Source organism: Symphalangus syndactylus, chromosome 9 (genome assembly GCF_028878055.3).
Source record: "Symphalangus syndactylus isolate Jambi chromosome 9, NHGRI_mSymSyn1-v2.1_pri, whole genome shotgun sequence".
Lineage (NCBI taxonomy): Eukaryota > Metazoa > Chordata > Mammalia > Primates > Hylobatidae > Symphalangus > Symphalangus syndactylus.
The window spans coordinates 84627950-84647404 of NC_072431.2; positions in this window are offsets into that span (position 1 = coordinate 84627950).

Here is a 19455-nt window from a genome sequence, read left to right on the forward strand (position 1 = left end):
ATCTACCTTCTAATGGTATGGCTATAGGCGCAAACCTATGAAAGTTTGCAATCACTTCCTGCTTGATTTGGCTTTAATGATCTATACTGAAGAGACTCCCCTAAATAGTAGCTCTATCCAAAATGTCTTCAGAACTAAAAAGTTAAAGAAAAAGAACTAACATGGACCTATTAAAGACTTCAATTTCCCATTGGAAAGATGAAGGAAGCTGGCCTTGTTGAATATTTCTTTAACCAAATTTACTACAGAATAATTAAAAATATCTGAATTATTCTCCAATACTGAAGTCCCAGGAGTGAAGGAGAAGAGTACTGTGGTTTGAGAGAGAGTTAGATATTAGGAAGAACCCCTCAATTTTCATGGACTTGAGAGCTGGCAGCCTGGACGAGCTGGTCTCCTTCTAGTCCAGGCTGAGTATGTCTGGCTGGCTATGTGAGCACTTAGGAATCATGCCAATGAAGATACCTGATAAGAACATTTTAGTTTCTCAGACTTAAATATGATATGGTTTGTACATAAGGTCCATGGAGACATGAACTCAAATTCCCTGCCTTAACTCCAACGACGAGAGACGTGCACCTACCCTGAGTAGCGTGTGTCGTCACTGGGACATGCAGAACTGCGAACACTTCACCTAACTCAGCCTTCTCCTAATGTGCAGGTGTTTGAATGGTGTTATAAGTATATTTTACGTGAATAAATGTCGCTTCTGTGGCCTATAATCATGTAGTTTCCATGAATAACACCCAGGACCCTGGTACCATCTCCAAGCTCACTGCTTTGACTTTGATTTTCTCCTCAACAACCCTTCTAAGCACTCTTCACTCTGCCAATCATTCCACGATCACGGTGCTGGCAGACGCTGTATCTGGAGAGACCTGCTTCCTAGTTCATAGGTGGTGCCTTCTTGCTCTGTCCTCACATGGTGGAAGGGGCATGAGAGCTCTCTAAAGTCTCTTTTATAAGGGCACTAATCCTATTCATAAAGGTTCCACGTTTATGACTTAATTTCCTCCCAAAGGCCTCATCTTCTGATACCACCACATTGAAGGTTAGGATTTCAACATATCGATTTTATGGGAACACAAATGTTCAGTTAATAAAATGTCACCCCCAGACCCCCAAATTCGTCTCTTTCTCACATGCAAAATATGTTCATTCCATCTCAACAACCCCAAAAGCCTTAGCTTGTTTCAACATCAACTCTAAATTCTAAAGTCTGAGGTTTATCTATTTAAATCAGATATGGATGAGGCTTGAAGTGTGATTCATCCTGAGGCAAATTCCTTTCCAGCTGTGAACCTGTGAAACCAGACAAGTTGTGTGCTTCGAAAGTATAATGATGGATCAGGCATAAAATAGACCTCCCCATACCAAAAGGAGAAACAGCAAGGGAAAGAGAGATAGTTGGCCTCAATGAAGCCCAAAACCTAACAAGGCAAACGACATTGAATTTTAAGTTTCAAGAACAATTATTTGGGTTGATGCTCTGCCTTCTGGATGCACTGGGGCAGCCGTGTCTCACTCACAGCTTGACAGGGTGCTGCCAACTCTGTGGCTCTCAGCCAGGGACCCTCAGCTGTCCTGGAGTGTGGACTCCGGGCTGCATCCTATTTAAACAACAAACATCATGTTGGGGGGTTAGGATTTCAACACTTGAATTTGAGGAAATGCAGAAACATTGAGTCCATAATATGCAGCTACTGTGTTTAGCCACACCCCTTGTTGTTGAAAGCCCAACAGTGACTCAGGGGCTTTGCCCTCATGAGGCTTACATTCAAGCCATATTTATATCTAAATCGCTAAATCTACCAATAGGAAAAAGTGGCTGACCTCCACAACTAGGAAGAAGTCCAACTCACCGGCTTTCCCCAAGGACAGTAGCTTGTAATTTTTAGAAAGAGGCTTGAATAGGAACCACAAAGCCACAATTCTCAACTCCCAGGAATTCTAAAGGCTCAATGCACTTTCATAATGGAAAAGTGATTCTCAGAAAATGTCTTCTAGGCAATTATATTGGCTTTTACTAACAGTTCTGAGAGTAGAGGACCTACCATGTGGAAAATCTCAGATGGATTACACAATACCATTTACAATTGCTCCGAATATACATATTCAGGTATAATTCTACCAAAACATACAGAATCATATGTGGAAAATTTTAAGTGCTAATTTTTCGATTAAAAATTACCTAAATAAATTGAGAGACATCCATACAATGGATAAGATACTACCCAGGGATAAGAGACTCAATATATAAATATGTCAATTCTTTCAAATTGACCTATGAGTTTAATACAATTCCTATAAAAATCCCAGCAAATTTTTTTTACAGATACAGACAAGCTAGTTCTTACATTTATATGGAAAGGACAGAGCCTACAATAGCAAAAACATTTCATAAAACAAGAATAAACTGAGAGGAATCACTCAATCTGCTGTTAAAGCTTACTATATAGCTATAATAATCAGGACAGTATAGTATTGCTGGAGTCAGAGACACATAAAATGGAATAGAATTGAGAATCCAGAAATAAATGCACACACATATTTCCAATTGATTTTTAATGGGCTTTTTTTAGAGCAGTTCACAGCAAAAACCGAATGAAAGGTACAGAGACTTTCCATATACCCCCTACTTGCACACAGGCACAGCCTCCCTCATTGTTAGTATTCCCCTGCCAGAATGGTACATTAGGTGCAATCAGTGAACCTACATTGACACATGGTTATTATTCAGAGCCTACAGTTTCCATTAGTGTTCACTCTTGGTGTTGTAAATTCTATGAGTTAGAATAAAATATGTAATAACATGTATCCAACATTAAAGTATCATTCAGTATAGTTTCACTGTCCTATAAAAACCTCTGTGTTCCACTTATTCATCCCTCCCTCTCCATTAACCCCTGGCAATCAATAATCTTTTCACTGTCTTCATACTTTTGCTTTTTCCAAAATATAATTAGTTGGCATCATACAGTATGTAGCCTTTTCAGATTGGCTTCTTTCACTTAGTGACATGAAATTAAGCTCTCTCCAAGTCTTTTCATGGTAAATAGCACTGAATACTATTTTGTTGTCTGATGTAACACAGTTTGTTGATCCATTCACCTACCAAAGGACTTCTTGGTTGCTTCTAAGTGTTGGCAATTATTAATAAAGCTGCTGTGAACATCCAATGTAGGCTTTTGTGTGGACATAAGTTTTCAGTTCCTCTGGATAAATACTAAGAAGCACGACTGCTGGATCACATAGTAAAAGTATGCTTAGTTTGTAAGAAACCACCTGTCTGTCTACCAACATGGCTGTACCATTTTGCATTCCCTACCAGAAATGAATAGGCGTTCCTGTTGCTCCACATCCTCGCCAGAATTTATTTTGTCATATCAATTGATTCTTGACAAAGGTGCAAAAATAATTCAATGGAAGAAGAGCAACCTTTGCAATAAATGGGTGTTGGAGTAATTGGACATCCAGAGGAAAAAATAACAACAAAAAGAAGAATCTCATCCTAAACCTCAAATCTTATATGAAAATTAACTCAAAATGAATCACAGACTTAAAAGTAAAAAAAAGTAAAAAACTTTTAGAAAAGAAAATGAAGAAAACTTTTAGGATCTAAGACTTGGCAAGAAGGTCTCAGACTCAGCACCAAAAGCATGATCCATAAAATGAAAATTTTGTAAGTTAAACTTCATCAAAACTAAAAACTTTCACCTTGCAAAAGGCCCTATTAAAAGAGTTAAGAGAAACCCTACAAACCAGGAGAATATATTTGCACACCATGTATCCACCAAAGATCTTTTGTCTAGAATATATAAAGAGCTCTCAAAATGAAGTAGTAAAAATCATTCAATCAAACTAGAAAAATGAGAGAATGAAAGGAACCAATGTTCCACTAAAGAGGTTCACTAAAGAGGATATACAGGAGACATCTGAGCACATGAAAAGATGTTTGACATCATTAAACATGGGGGAAATGAAAATTAAAACCACAGAGTTATCACTACACACCTGTCAAAAAGGCTAAAATAAAAAAATAGCAGGAGTGCCACATGCTGGCAAGGATGTGAGAAAAGTGAACCACACATACATTGCCAGTAGGAATGTAAAATAGCACTATCACTCTGCACATAGTTGGTCAGTTTCTTAACACAACTAAAAATGTGCTCACCATATATCCCAGCCACTGCACCCTTGGCATTTATTACAGAGAAGCAAGAACTTAAACGCTCACACAAAAATCTGTACACAAATGGTCATAGCAGCTTTATTTGTGATAGAAAAAATTAGAACCAAGTAAAATGTCCCACAATGGGTAAATGCTTAAACAAATGGTTTTAAAAAATCCATACCATGGAATATTATCCAACAACGAAGAAAAAAGGAAGGAATTATTGATATACACAACTGGGATGGGTCTCAAGATATCGAGTGAAAAAAGCCAATCTCAAATGGTCACATATTAAATGATTCAATTTATATAAAATTATGGAAATAAAAACATTACAGAGATGGAGAACTAATGAGCGTTTATCAGGGATTAGGGATGGGCATCAGGATAGGGTGGTGGCTGTGGCTATGAGAGAGTAGCATGATGAACCCTTGTTGCCAACTTGTTCTGTGTGATAATATTGCACATAACTAAATACACAAAGGCAAAATGAATGCATGTCAAACTAGTGACATACAGGTAGGTCAGTGTCAATTTCCCAGTCCTGACATTGCCCTATACTTACGCACCATGTTACTTTTGGAGGCAACTGAGTGAAGGGTACATGGGACCTCTCTATATTAATTTCTACAACTGCATGGGAATTCACAAGTATCTGAATTTTAAAGCTTAATTCAAAGAAGTCATCTATTCAGAAAATAAAAACTCATTGCTGCACCTCAAAAAAATCTAACTTCCTGTGGAAAAATGTGATTCCAGGTATAAAGCAGGGCATTTAAAATATGGCCCTTAATTCTAATAGGAAGCAAAGCAGCTGCTGAAGACAAATGAGGTCATGTCAGGAAGATTCAGGAGCTGCCTGGCAGTAACTCTTACTGCTAAAGTTGGGACAATTAGAGCACCAATGAGGATAAAGACTAAAATAAATTAAAATATATTGATTATGTTTAAACCCATGCAATCTAAATAATGTTTGAAAAACAAAACCCTCAATGGTCACTTTGGTATGATGCTGGGTAACCAATTATTCATTTTGAAAATTAGGATATAAAGGGGGAAAATCAACCATTCATCTTGCTTTATTTTAAAGGAATATAACTCAGGGCAATAAAACTTATATAGATAAGACTATCTTTAGAATATTTAGCTAAATCAGAATAATAGGAAGGAAATATCATTTTGCAACCTCTACTGATATAAAAGATTTATGCAATAGGCTGGGCGCAGTGGCTCACACCTGTAATCCCAACTCTTTGGGAGGCCGAGGAGGGTGGATCACAAGGTCAGGAGTTGGAGACCAGCCTGACCAACATGGTGAAACTCAGTCTCTACTAAAAATACAAAAATTAACCAGGTGTGGTGGTGCACACCTGTAATCCCAGCTACACAGGAGGCTGAGGCAGGGGAATCGCCTGAACCCGGGAGGCAGAGGTTGCAGTGAGCTGAGATCACACCATTGCACTCCAGACTGGGTGACAGAGAGAGACTCTGTCTCAAAAAAAAAAGAAAAAAAAAGATTTATGCAATATTCTTCAGGAGATCTGACTTCTCACAAACACCACAGATACTTTGTGCCTCCTTCTGTATGCTCATGAGATCATGTTGCAAGATTCTTCGGACAAAATCGAATTCGCATCTGATAAAATCTCTATTTGGCCATTAGATAGGGGATATTGGAAACAAAAGGAGCATATTAAATTACAGCAAGGAGATGCAATCAGCAAAATCCAGTGTGGGGAATTCTATAGGACAATCTAGTTTCTTTATCAAATAAACTGGGGAAAAAATAAGGAGAAAGAGGAGGAGGAGGAGGAAAAGGAGATGGGGGAAGAGGAAAAGAGAGATGAAGAATGGGGAGGGAGAGGAGAGGAACAGAGGAGTAACCCTGAAAATTTATGAAGACAAAATATCAACCAAAATAAATATCTGTATCTATCTATCTATCTCTATATATGAGTTCTTACTTTTTAAAGATACTTTGAGAAATATACATGAAAAAATGATAACTGGGATTCCTGAGATGTCTGAGACTGCTTCAAAATAATTCAGGGATAGGAAAGTGGGTAAGAAGATGGGCCATAAATTGACAATTGCTGAAGCAAAATAATACATCTATGAAGGAGATTAACTTTACTCTTCTTCATATGGAAAAGAGTAAATATATAGGGAGTAAATATGGGAAGAGTAAATATACATAAGAGTAAATATATATCTTCGCCAAACGTGTGTCTGTGTGTGTGTATATATATATATATATGATATTTTTCATAACCAATGTAGCTTGAGTGTAGACTATGGAGAGCCTATTTATATTATCCCAATTCCCTGGAATTTCTTCTAGGGATGTGTGTCATTATGCTTTCTTGTGTAGAGCCATTAGGAAAAGTAAACACAGTCATCTGTGGTCAAAATTTTGTGCTCACTTACAGTAAAAGCAGTAACCAAAACAGCATGGTACTAGTACCAAAACAGAGATATAGATCAATAGAACAGAACAGAGCCCTCAGAAATAATGCCGCATACCTACAACCATCTGATCTTTGACAAACCTGACAAAAACAAAAAATGGGGAAACGATTCCCTATTTGATAAATGGTGCTGGGAAAACTGGCTAACCATAGGTAGAAAGCTGAAACTGAATCCCTTCCTTACACCATATACAAAAATTAATTCAAGATGGATTAAAGACTTACATGTTAGACCTGAAACCATAAAAACCCTAGAAGAAAACCTAGGCAATACCATTCAGGACATAGGCATGGGCAAGGACTTCATGTCTAAAACACCAAAAGCAATGGCAACAAAAGCCAAAATTGACAAATGGGATCTAATTAAACTAAAGGGCTTCTGCACAGCAAAAGAAACTACCATCAGAGTGAACAGACAACCTACAGAATGGGAGAAAATTTTTGCATCTACTCATCTGACAAAGGACTAATATCCAGAATCTACAATGAACTCAAACAAATTTACAAGAAAAAAACAAACAATCCCATCAACAAGTGGACGAAGAATATGAAGAGACACTTCTCAAAAGAAGACATTTATGCAGCCAAAAGACACACGAAAAAATGCTCATCATCACTGGCCATCAGAGAAATGCAAATCAAAACCACAATGAGATACCATCTCACACCACTTAGAATGACCATCATTAAAAAGTCAGGAAACAACAGGTGCTGGAGAGGATGTGGAGAAACAGGAACACTTTTACACTGTTGGTGGGACTGTAAACTAGTTCAACCATTGTGAAAGTCAGTGTGGCGATTCCTCAGGGATCTAGAACTAGAAATACCATTTGACCCAGCCATCCCATTACTGGGTATATACCCAAAGGATAATAAATCATACTGCTATAAAGACACATGCACACATATGTTTATTGTAGCACTACTCACAATAGCAAAGACTTGGAATGAAGCCAGATGTCCAACAATGAAAGACTAGATTAAGAAAATGTGGCACATATACACCATGGAATACTATGCAGCCATAAGAAATGATGAGTTCATATCCTTTGTAGGGACATGGATGAAGCTGGAAACCATCATTCTCAGCAAACTATTGCAAGGACAAAAAACCAAACACTGCATGTTCTCACTCATAGGTGGGAATTGAACAATGAGAACACATGGTCACAGGAAGGGGAATATCACACACCAGGGCCTGTTGTGGGGTGGGAGGACGGGGGAGGGATAGCATTAGGAGATATACCTAATGTTAAATGATGAGTTAATGGGTGCAGCACACCAACATGGCACACGTATACATATGTAACTAACCTGCACATTGTGCACGTGTACCCTAAAACTTAAAGTATAATAAAAATAGAGAAAATGCAAAAAAATATATATAACCCACTGCACAATGATTCTCCACACACAGTAAATTATTTGTGTCACAGACAATTACATAACTGTGGAAATAGAATAAAAGGTCACCAAATGGAAATGCGGCCATTTGGTTGGGTTCAGAAACCACAGGGAAAGAAGCAATATCCTAAGCTTCCTCCATAAGACTTCACTGAGCCTTTCTGTCAGATTCACTGCTAGAATCTGGTACTCTTCCTGTTTATTCTTTTTATAAGAATTTTATTTTGTGTTTTGCTTTGCTTTAACTTTATTTTTTATGTCTAGTTTTTGGAAAGAAAAGCTAAAACAAAATGTTGTTGAGGGTTTTCTTTGTGTTGTTTTGTTTTCTTATTGTTTGTACATCTCCACTTCAATATTTCTACATTATTAACGTGTATTAAATAACGCTGACTAGAGGAGGTTTAGAAATGCCAGTGGAAAATAGTGGCATGCATATTTCTAGAATGTCAATCAATTAAACACTTTTCTTATTTTTATTATTATACTTTAATTAAACATTTTTAGGGAAAAAGCATGTTAGCTATTATGCATTGTGCTGAATTAGGGAAATCATACTATATCAATGTATCCCCACCACAAATGTTTGCCCATTTTAGCTAAGAAAACGGCATCTCAAGAAACCAAGTAAAGTTCTCTAAGTGATATAAATATAAAGTGAAAAAGAATGGAGCCAGGCCTATTTATTTATAAAGTTTATGCTTTTATATATTTACAATGTCCAAGCCTTTTAAAATTTATGCCATATATATTTATATAAGTATACAGATAAAATAAAATAGAGCATAATTTGATGTGCTGTAGTAGGAAAAGAAAGCAAGATGAGCCATATCTCAAAAGAGTCAAGCTACAGAGAGGAAGGTAAGAAGGGATAACCTTTCCATGTAAAAATTTATTCCCCACGTTTTTTGGGAAATTGCTCTTTCAAATCCCGAATCTCAAGAAAAATAAGTTGAAAAATCCGAAAAATTGGGAAAAGTTTGTTCTTCTTCTGAGTAAATTAAAGCTCAACAATCAACATAGAGATGATGGTGGGTGGAAAAGATCCACCCATGGCCAGTCAAAAGCAAGAGCAGGAAACGTTGGCATGAAGAATCAAAGGTTAAGAGGTGCACAGGACAGAAACTTCTGTAATCTAATCAGCCTGTGTTTCTCATAGTTGTTGCTATACCATTGGTGTGTTCGCAGCCCTGTCTGCTGCTAACAGTAAGTCATTCTGAAATAAGTGTAAATACGTTTATATGCATCGTGTATTTTATACAAACTCTGCAAGTGATGTTACAAGAAATAAGTTTTTAAAACAAAATAATTCTTTAACTTCACAATTTTACACATAATTCTATATAGCGCTGTTAACTTTGGTAGCTGACCTAGGTATTAAATACTACCCAATAATATTTGCTCATGTTTTCCAGGGTTTGCATATTCACTGTTTGTTAGAGACTATGTCACAGTACTACACTGTAATTTATTGTTTATTGGGTAATTTTGAGGTATCCATAATAAAGAGTACAAAAATGTTGAAAGCGTAAGAGAGATAAGGGAAGCCATTTATCTCATAACCAGATATATTTGAATCACTGCAAAGCAAAGCATCATCTACTTCAGCACCTTGGATATTGTCATAGGATTATTGACAAAATAAAGCTCTGAAAAGAATACTCATAAGCTGATGCCAACTACTCTTAAGGAACAATACAGTAGGGATGGAAATGGTGGTCTGTAACATTTGCCAAACCCCACATGTAGCTAAATCCTCCACGGCGGCCAACTTTAAGCTACCAACATGATGTCACTGACTGCGGAGTTGAGAAGAGACGACGTGAGTTGGTTCACAAGCTGATCCCAGCACACCATTGAAAAAGACAAGATTTGGAGAAAAAAAAAACACATGAAACTAAATTTATTAGGGCAAGTTTCTTTTTTTTTTGAGACGGAGTCTCGCTCTTTCACCCAGGCTGGAGTGCAGTGGCGCGATCTCGGCTCACTGCAGGCTCCGCCCCCCGGGGTTCACGCCATTCTCCTGCCTCAGCCTCCTGCGTAGCTGGGACTACAGGCGCCTGCCACCTCGCCCGGCTAATTTTTTGTATTTTTAGTAGAGACGGGGTTTCACCGTGTTAGCCAGGATGGTCTCGATCTCCTGACCTCGTGATCCACCCGCCTCGGCCTCCCAAAGTGCTGAGATTACAGGCGTGAGCCACCACGCCCGGCCAAGTTTCTTAAGCAAGGGACTGCAATGGCCAAAACGTCCATCATCACTTATTGCATTAATACATAACTTTTACAATACAATGGAACAACTGCATATCAATTTGGCACTTTCAAATGCGAAAATAAGAAAATAAACATTTAGGTAGATGAGTAGCCAGTTATCAGAATCAAAGATACATGAATGTTCATGCATGCTACATTGAAACTTCATTGACTCTTGGTTTAATAAGAATTCATGGGAACTATTCTGGAGAAAAACTATTGTCTTTACTTGAGAAAAGATTAGAAACTTTTGAAGTAGAACTTGAAGCAGATGTTGTTGTGTGGTAAGCAGTGTCTAAGATAGCTTCCAGTGATCCCCTTCCTTTGAGGGTGGGCCGGATTTGGTGACCTGCTTAAACCAATGGCCAGTGTGATGAGTGGTCACTCCCAAAAAGAGGTTATAAAAAAAAGACTGCAGCTTCAGTTTGGGGTTGTCTTTCTTGCTCTCTCTTGGATCACTAGCTCTGGGGAAGCCAGCTGCCATGCTGTGAGGGAATCCTGTGCAAAGGCACCATGTGGGTGACCCTAGAAGCGCATCTTCTGAGGCTGCCAACAAGCACGTGAGTGAGCTTGGAAGCAGGTCCTCTCCCAATTGAGCCTTAAGATGCCTCCCCTCCCACCCAGCCAACAACTTGACTGCAGCCCCTTGAGAGACTTGAGCCAGAACCACTTAGAATACAGAAACTGAGATAATTAAATTTTTTTTTAACTGTTAGGTTTCGGAGTAATTTGTTACACAGTCATAGCTTACTAACACTGATTACCAGCACAAGTGATGGTGCAGCAATCACAGACAAATTCAGAAAGTTATCACTGATGAGCATGCATTTCACCTTGTGACTAAAGTATCTTACATCCATAGGAGGTTGATGGACAAAACGTGAAAAACAAACAGCAGCAGAAGTGAATGCACTACAACTTTGAAAAACTAGAGTAGTGAAAACAATAACTCTGATCCGGTTGTGGGGTCAGAGCTAAGCAGTATCATCTGTAAAATGCCTCTGCCACAATTTTTAAATATAAGAAAAATTATAAAGCTGTTAAAATCATTCTCTCATGAGAATTAGATTTTTTGCAGAAAGAAATACTCAAGAATGAAAAAAATAAAATTATAAGTCATTTTGGATAGTAAATGGATATATTATAAAAAATGATCCAAAGGCTTTTAAAAAGTCCATACCAATAAAATTGCTTTGTGGCAGCTGAAGGTCAGTCATTTATAGAAGGGGAACTTTACGAAGTTGTGAGTGATGCATGAACTTGCTTTAAGCTTGCTATTTATATGAAGTGAGAAAGGACAACTTTTTTGCAGTCAGAAATGAAATTGTTGATTTAGCAAAATCACCAATGGATAGATTTTTAAGAGAAAACGTGCTTCAGTGGAAGAAATTGATGGAGAAAACGTGAGAGTTGCTGTGAAATGCTCTCTCATGAGATGAGAGTGAATCAGCAACTGAAGTAGCAGGAGCAAAATCAATGTCGATGGTAAAACCAAAACCAGGGCAAGCAAGTGTTTAAAAAAAAAAAAGGAAAAGAACTTAGCAGAGGCAATATGCACCGAAGGCCCAACTTGAAAATATGTTTTGAACAATTCAAGCAGTGGCAATGAAAACTGAAAGACATTTTTCTATGTCTGAACCATTTGTCATGAAAGATTAAGCTTGCAAATAGTACAATGCCTGATTTGTGAGTTTTCAGCCTCCACTGTAGAAATGATAAATGTTCATATTAAATAAGTGTGGTGTCATTGTTCAAACTTTTACCATTATTTGGCATTTACTTTGTGTTAATGCTCCCTTCTTTTATCGTTTGCTTTATTAAATGGGTATATCATATAGCAATCACATTAAGATGTTGCTGAATATGTGAACCTGTCACAATATAAGAGTTCATCATAATAACAAACCATGCTTTGCATTTATTGTTCCATCTTTTTATCTTCCATAAAATTTCTGAAACTTGTAGTATCCAAAAAAATGGATTCACTATTTAGCCACTCATTATTTTAAAACACACAGAGTGCTATGAAAAACACAACATAATTTATGTTCCAACTATCTTGTAATTATCCATGAACATCACTCATGGCTGCCATGTGTGCACATGTGTGCACGTGTGTGCACATCTGTGTGTACATGTGTATTCACATTCGTGTGCCCCTTTATGTAACGACAGGACTTTTGCTATATTATATTCTTATTTTAAAAACAAAGAAACTGGCCGGGCGCGGTGGCTCACGCCTGTAATCCCAGCACTTTGGGAGGCCGAGGCAGGCAGATCACCTGAGGTCAGGAGTTTGAGACAAGGCTGACCAACATGGAGAAACACCATCTCTACTAAAAATACATAATTAGCCAGGCGTGGAGGCGCATGCTTGTAATCCCAGCTACTCGGGAGGCTGAAGCAGGAGAATTGCTTGAACCCGGGAGGCAGAGGTTGTGGTGAGCTGAGATCGCGCCATTGCACTCCAGCCTGGGCAACAAGAGCAAAACTCCGTCTCAAAAAGAAAAAAAAAGAAAAAGAAATTAAGGCCCATAAAATCCTTGTCACCTGAGAAATGAAAACAAAAGACAATGTTTACATCCCATGTTTATTGCAATCATAACACAACAACCTGTACAGAAAATGTGCAAAATGATGTCTGGCATTTGGTAAGTGTTGAATGAGTTAGCTATTAAAGTAACTACTTGGGGCTGGGCACGGTGGCTCACGCCTGTAATCCTCACACTTTGGGAGGCCGAGGTAGGCAGATCACCTGAGGTCAGGAGTTCGAGACCAGCCTGGCCAATGTGGCAAAACTCTGTCTCTACTAAAAAATACAAAAATTAGCTAGGTGTGGAGTCAGGTCCCTGTAATCCCAGCTACTTGGGAGGCTGAGGCAGGAGAATTGCTTGAACCCGCGAGGCAGAGCTTGCAGTGAGCTGAGATTGTGCCATTGCACTCCAGCCTGGGAGACAGAGCAAGACTCCATCTCAAAAAAAGAAAAGAAAAAAAAACTAGTTGGCTTTCATTAATATTAAATTAAACATACAGAATTCTGTATCATTCAAGTTTTCTCTTTTTGAAGGGAAAAAACTATGTTTCAATATAAAGGAATAGATGTTTTAAATCCCTCTTTTTAGGTCATATTAAGACTCGAGGAGAGCCACGCCTGGTCTGGGGCTTGCGGGCTGGGGCCTGGAGCCAACAGGCAGAGGAAAGGCAGGCTGTTGCTCTAGCACTGGCTGCTGGCCCCTGTGGCCTGGACAGAGGCTAAGCAGCTCCCAGCTTCCTACACTCCACACCCCATCCCCGCTCCACCAAGTCAGTGGGTTCTTCCAAAATTCTGTGGAATTACAACATTCCTCACTAGCTCACCAGGCCTCAATGTGTCCCCAATGCATTAGAATAAAATTCAGATGCCTCGCCATGGCCCACAGGCCCCTAGGAACCCAGCTCCCTTCACTTCTCCACCCTTGCCTCACAGTTTGCTGCTCCTTTCTCTGAGGCCAGACACAGGGGATTCCCCCAGCAGCTCCAATACAGCAAGCCCTTCACTACCCCAGGCCCTTTGCACGGCTGGTCCCTCTGCCTGGAAGACCCTTGCCCTGCTCCTCACAAGGCCCTTCCAGTCCTCAGGCTGCACTTAAGATCCTGCTCCAGAAGGACTCTGCCCTGATCAGTCACAGGGACCCCTAAACATACTTTTTGGTGGCTCAGCCCACTTCTTTGTGTCTTTCCCAGGAATCCCTTTCATCTTGACTATGTCTTCCCTCATTGTTAATGTGCTGACTCTTGGGCTCCCAACTGGACCATCATGTCTCTGAGGACCCAACTCAGACTCTATTTCCACATCTATTCCACATTGCAGAATAAATATTTAATAAATGAATTGATTAATGCATCTTGTCTGGTTATGCAGACTCTGGCTTTACCTGTGACCATCTCTTCTGATATAAATGACTACGTTCTAGTAATTCTCAATGTATAGCCTTGTGTGCCCCTTAGCTCACAGGTTCTTGGCAAAGAGAGTGCCTTGCTGACCCCGAGGGCCCAGCTTGTGCATAGGATGAATCTGACAGAACACACTAGAGCAAGTTCCTGAGGGTGGCTCACACTACAGTGCTCCCTGGGCCTGGAGCAGTGTCAGGCACAGAGGCCCGTTATCAGCCTGGTTGGCTGCCATAACAAATACTGCACAACCTGGGTGGCTTAAACCACGAAATCATATTCTCCGTCCTGGAAGCTGGAAGCCCAAGGTCAGGGTGTTGACAGGCTTGGTTTCTCCTGTGGCTTTTTTCCTGGGTGTGTAGATGGCCATCTTCTGCCTGTATCTTCACATGCTTTTCCGTGTGTGTTTCTGTGTGCGTGTGTGTGTGCGCATGTGTGTGTGTGTGTGTGTGTGTGTGTGTGTTCTAACTTTCTCTTCTTATAAGGACCCCAGTCATATTGGATCAGGGCCCTCCCAATTACCCCACTTAAACGTAATCATTTGTTTAAATGACTCATCTCCAAATACAGTCATATTCAGAGGTGCAAGGGGTTGAGAATTCAACATATGAATTGAGAAAGTGTCATAACTCAGTCATAAGAGGGCCCAAATACATATTGTTTGAAAATTGAGTATTGTTTTCTAAAATTGCAAATAAGTGAGTTAGCATCATGGCTAACCATTTTATTAGCTTGATAACATGAGGTTTAGGGCTAATCTTTAAAGCCTTTCTACCTCCAAGCATCCTCTAAGTGTGTCCAGATAATGCAAATGTCCTTGGAGCCCAGGGGTGGGTCCATGACTTGACAAAATAAAACACCGACAACAGAAGGCCTGACATCAACTCAGTGTACCCCACACCCCAGGGCTTGTTTCAGGTTGGGGTCCACAGTCATTGCTTCATTATCAGTGTCACTAGTGGATTTAGGGGTAAGTCTTGTGCTTTCACAATGGGAAGTAGAAACCACAGAGAGAAATAAATGTGTCTTGGAGCTAGGGACAGCACCCCAGAAGACTCCAAGGCAAAGAGGGTCTTGGGGAGAAGCAGAGAGATGCCTGGGGAGATTCAGCCTGGAGACTGAGCAGTGAGTTCCAACAGCCTCACGCAGGGCAGTCAAAGCTCCTTTTCAAAGCCACCTTAATGAAGTTCCAACCAAGAAATATTGCTAATAGGACTAGAATTGTTCCCCAAAATAAATTATTTTCAAAATCTGATTGTTTACCTAAAATAGCTCCAGTGTTAATATCGATCCTCTAAGAAAAATTTAGAAAAGGTACATGAAGTAAAAGCATTAAAATAACTTTTTTATCAACTCAAACTCCAATTTATCCTTTCAGTGAAGCCCAATGTGAAGGGTTTGGACCCCAGAGATGTGGAGACAGAATGTGATTACTGTTCTCAGAAAACCTTCTGGTCATAGGATCAACATGTGCTTTATTGCTATTAAAGATATAAAATAACTTTTATTCCAAAAATTATCACTTACATCTCAACTGATACATCTATACAAACTTAGCCAGCTCTAATAGCAATACAAATGAACATATTTCTTAAAGTTATTGGATTTAGACGTAAATTGTTTATCCAAGGGTTAAAAGAAAATGTAATCTAACAGTTATTTGGGCTGATACTAATATACAAAAAATCTGATTATTATTTTTCCCTGAGGAATGGAGTAGACACCCAAGAACCTCTAGTCCCATCATCTCTAAGCATCTCCTTCCTGAACTCACTCTAGACGTGGGGTCCTCAAAGTGTGTTCCAGGAGCCCCTGTGGAGTTCACAGTAAACCTTTAAGGGGTCCACTAAATCAGAACTATTTTTGTGGTAATAATGAGACGTTATTTGCTTTGTTCAGTCTTATTAACTCAGGAGTGTACACTGGAGGTTTCTACAAGCTACCTGAATCGACATCACAGAAGACGAATGCAGAAGCAGCTATGAGAATGTGTCTCCTATATAGCCAAACATTAAGGAGACTTGCAAAAAATAGAAAACAATGCCATTTGCCACTATGTTTTTCAGAAAATGTATTTGTATTAATAATACATTATGTATATATGTGTTTAATGGAAAAACAGAACTGTTTTCTCTTATGCACTCAACACAGAACACTCTGGTCACCAAAATGAGGGGGTAGGGGTGGGGTTTCTCACATTAAACCAGCTGTGTGTCATACAATTCAATTCAGCTCTGACTCTCACTGAGTGAGCACAGACTCCACGGGTTAAGAACCCAATCCCATAAGACTGGCCCCCACCCCAGATGCCAATCACAAGCCCCAGGTTGAGACCACGTACTTCTGACCCACCAGCTATAGATCAGGGGTTCCCACAGCCCCCTCCTCAGCTTTGGTAATTTTCCAGGATGGCTCACAAAACTCAGGGAAACACTTTCCTTATGTTTACTGCTTTATTATGAAGGATACAATAAAGGGCATAGGTGACTAGCCAGACGAAGACATGCACACGGCATGGTCCAGAAGGCTCCTGGGCACAGGAGCTTCTGTCCCCATGGATTTGGGGTGCACCAGCTTCCCAGCACTTGGGTGTTTTCATCAACCTGGAAACTCCCTGAACCCCATTGTTCAGGGATTTTTATGGAGGCTTCATCAAATAGGCAAAATAAAACACCCAATTATTAACTCAATCAATCTTCAGCCCCTTTCCCCTTCCCAGGGATATGGCTGAAAATTTCAAGCTTCTAATCATGTGTTGGTCTTTCTGGTTACCAGACCCCATCCAGGAGCCCACCAAGAGTACCCTCAGTAGAAAAAAAAGATTCTCCTATCACCCAGGAAATTACAAGAGTTTTAGGAGCTAAATACCAGAAACTGGGGGCAGAGACCAAATATATATTTTTTATTATTTCACAGTATGTGCTAGTAAATGTATTGTTACTTTTATTAATAATATTAAAATCGGGTTTTAATTTTTGTGACAGTAAATATCTATTGATATAATTCACTTAAATACAAGCTCTTTGAGGTCTTCAATAATTTTTAAGAATATAAAGGAATTCTGAGACCAAAACATTTGAGAACTGCTGCTCTGAGCGCAGACATTACCCTGTTCCTGGACAGAAGAAGACTTACCAGCTTCCAAAGCAGCCAGACTGTCATCAAGCTGCTGTGACTTTGTGGAGATCATTTTTCTTTTTTTGAGAACAAAATTAAACATGTTCTATCCTCAATCATGTGAGTGAGTTGGGGGGCTGCTTAATCACTTTCCTAACATTTGACATTATTTCTACTTTCTAGCCAGAACATTCTGTCCCTTCACCACAGAATATGAGGATGGGACAGATTTAAGTTTCATTTCTCTTGTGTCTTTCTCTTGATAGATAGAGAAAAAGAGACATACATAAATAGTATTAAGATATATACTGATATTTACATTTAAACTAATCTGAACTATTCCACGAATTCTTAATAACACTTAGCTTTGGGGAAAAAGACTGTGGTTTAGGGACAAGTTTAAAACTTGTACAGTTCATATTATCTAAACACATGCATGCTATGTCATGTATAGTTATGTAGGTGCTGAAATTGTGGATGCTTTTGTTTTTAATGTTTAAAAAAAATATATTTTTAGTTATAGTGAATTAAATGTCTCCAATCTTATAAAATAACCCCAGAGGTCCAATTTGCATTAAAAGTTGCATTAGTCAAAAATTTTTTAATTCTCCTGCCAACTTTTATTCATGCCCTTTGAAGGCAAGGACTGTATTTTTTGTCTCATTTGGAGACTCCACACTTGTCAATGAATGTTAATAAAATTAATGAATGTACACACAAACAGCCTTAAGACAGAAATAACCCAAGAAGACTACACCTGTGTAGCCCCATGTCATGCTAATCATTTTAATGCTCTCAGTAAATTATGGGCTCTGGTAGTTTTTATGACAATGAATATCAACACAGCAAAGTAGACAGAAAGAACTTCCTTTGATTTATTAATAGTCCCTTTTGCAATTACCATATGTCTCCAATTATAAAGTAATGCATCTTGTGATCGACTTCCAGAATAGAGGAGTGAAGACTCGATGAATGTGTATTTCACGAACAAAACAAACTAACAGCCAAAGAAATACAGTTAACCATTTCGGAATGCTGGCCATTAAATAAGCTTCACAACATAACGAAAATCATTCATCAAAGAGAAGCTACTAGACCTCAGTAAGACAACAGTGTCTGTGACATTTTAACTTGAGGCTTTTCTCACTTCTCTCCCTCTCCAGAACAGTAGTGAGGTAGCCAAAACCTAGAGGCATCGCAGACTAAGGACAGCTCTGACCTCTTTGGAGCTTCTTGAAAAGTACTGTTCCAAGATCACAATTAGTATTTTGTCTGAATTTGCAGCTCCCTTGATAATCTGTATGTTTCAAGTGTGATGGGTGTTTGATTTGACCTGGAGCTCAGTTCAGCAGAGGCGAAGGACCCACTCACAGGATATTACTGAAACAAGGGTAGCTACTGGAGACATGTCAACTGCCTAAGGCCATGACTTAAACTGGGGCAAACAAAAGCCTGGCTGGGAATCTTAAAACAAATCTTGGAAACCAGATGACCATTGGAAACTTTGACAAGTGCAACATATTCTTAGCTATCTAGGCTACGTGTATGACCAGGGAAATCCTGGGAAAGGAAAAGGCACCACCTCTGGCTGACCTTGAGGCTCTATAACAGCAGGAAGTGACAGCTAATGCTGTCTTGGAAAATGCCTGAAGTCTGAAGGCCTTTGCACAGAGACCCCCTTGGCAAAGTTTAGAAAAAACATAGGCAAAGCAGTTAAGGAAATACGACCAATCATCAACTGACCACTAAATCATATTAACCCCAGTGTGACTCCTAGAAAGCGAGTCTTATTTTTTTTTTAAGAAATTTAAAAATAAAAGATAGTGAAAAACTCATTGGTCCCACACTGTAAGACATATAGAATCTATGAAATTAGTCCAGGAAAGTCACTAAACAAATAGGTAGCAACAAAAAAGACAACAAAACAAAACTAAACTAAACTAAACTAAAAGCAGCTACAAAAAGCAAACCATGAAGGAGTGGAAAAATCTGATACACAGTCTTTAAGTTGTTATAACACAATTGTTAAATTGTTGTAATATCCAAAATTCTCAGTCTTCAAAACATATATGAGACATGCAAAAAAACAGGGAAGTATTCTAACCGTGGAAA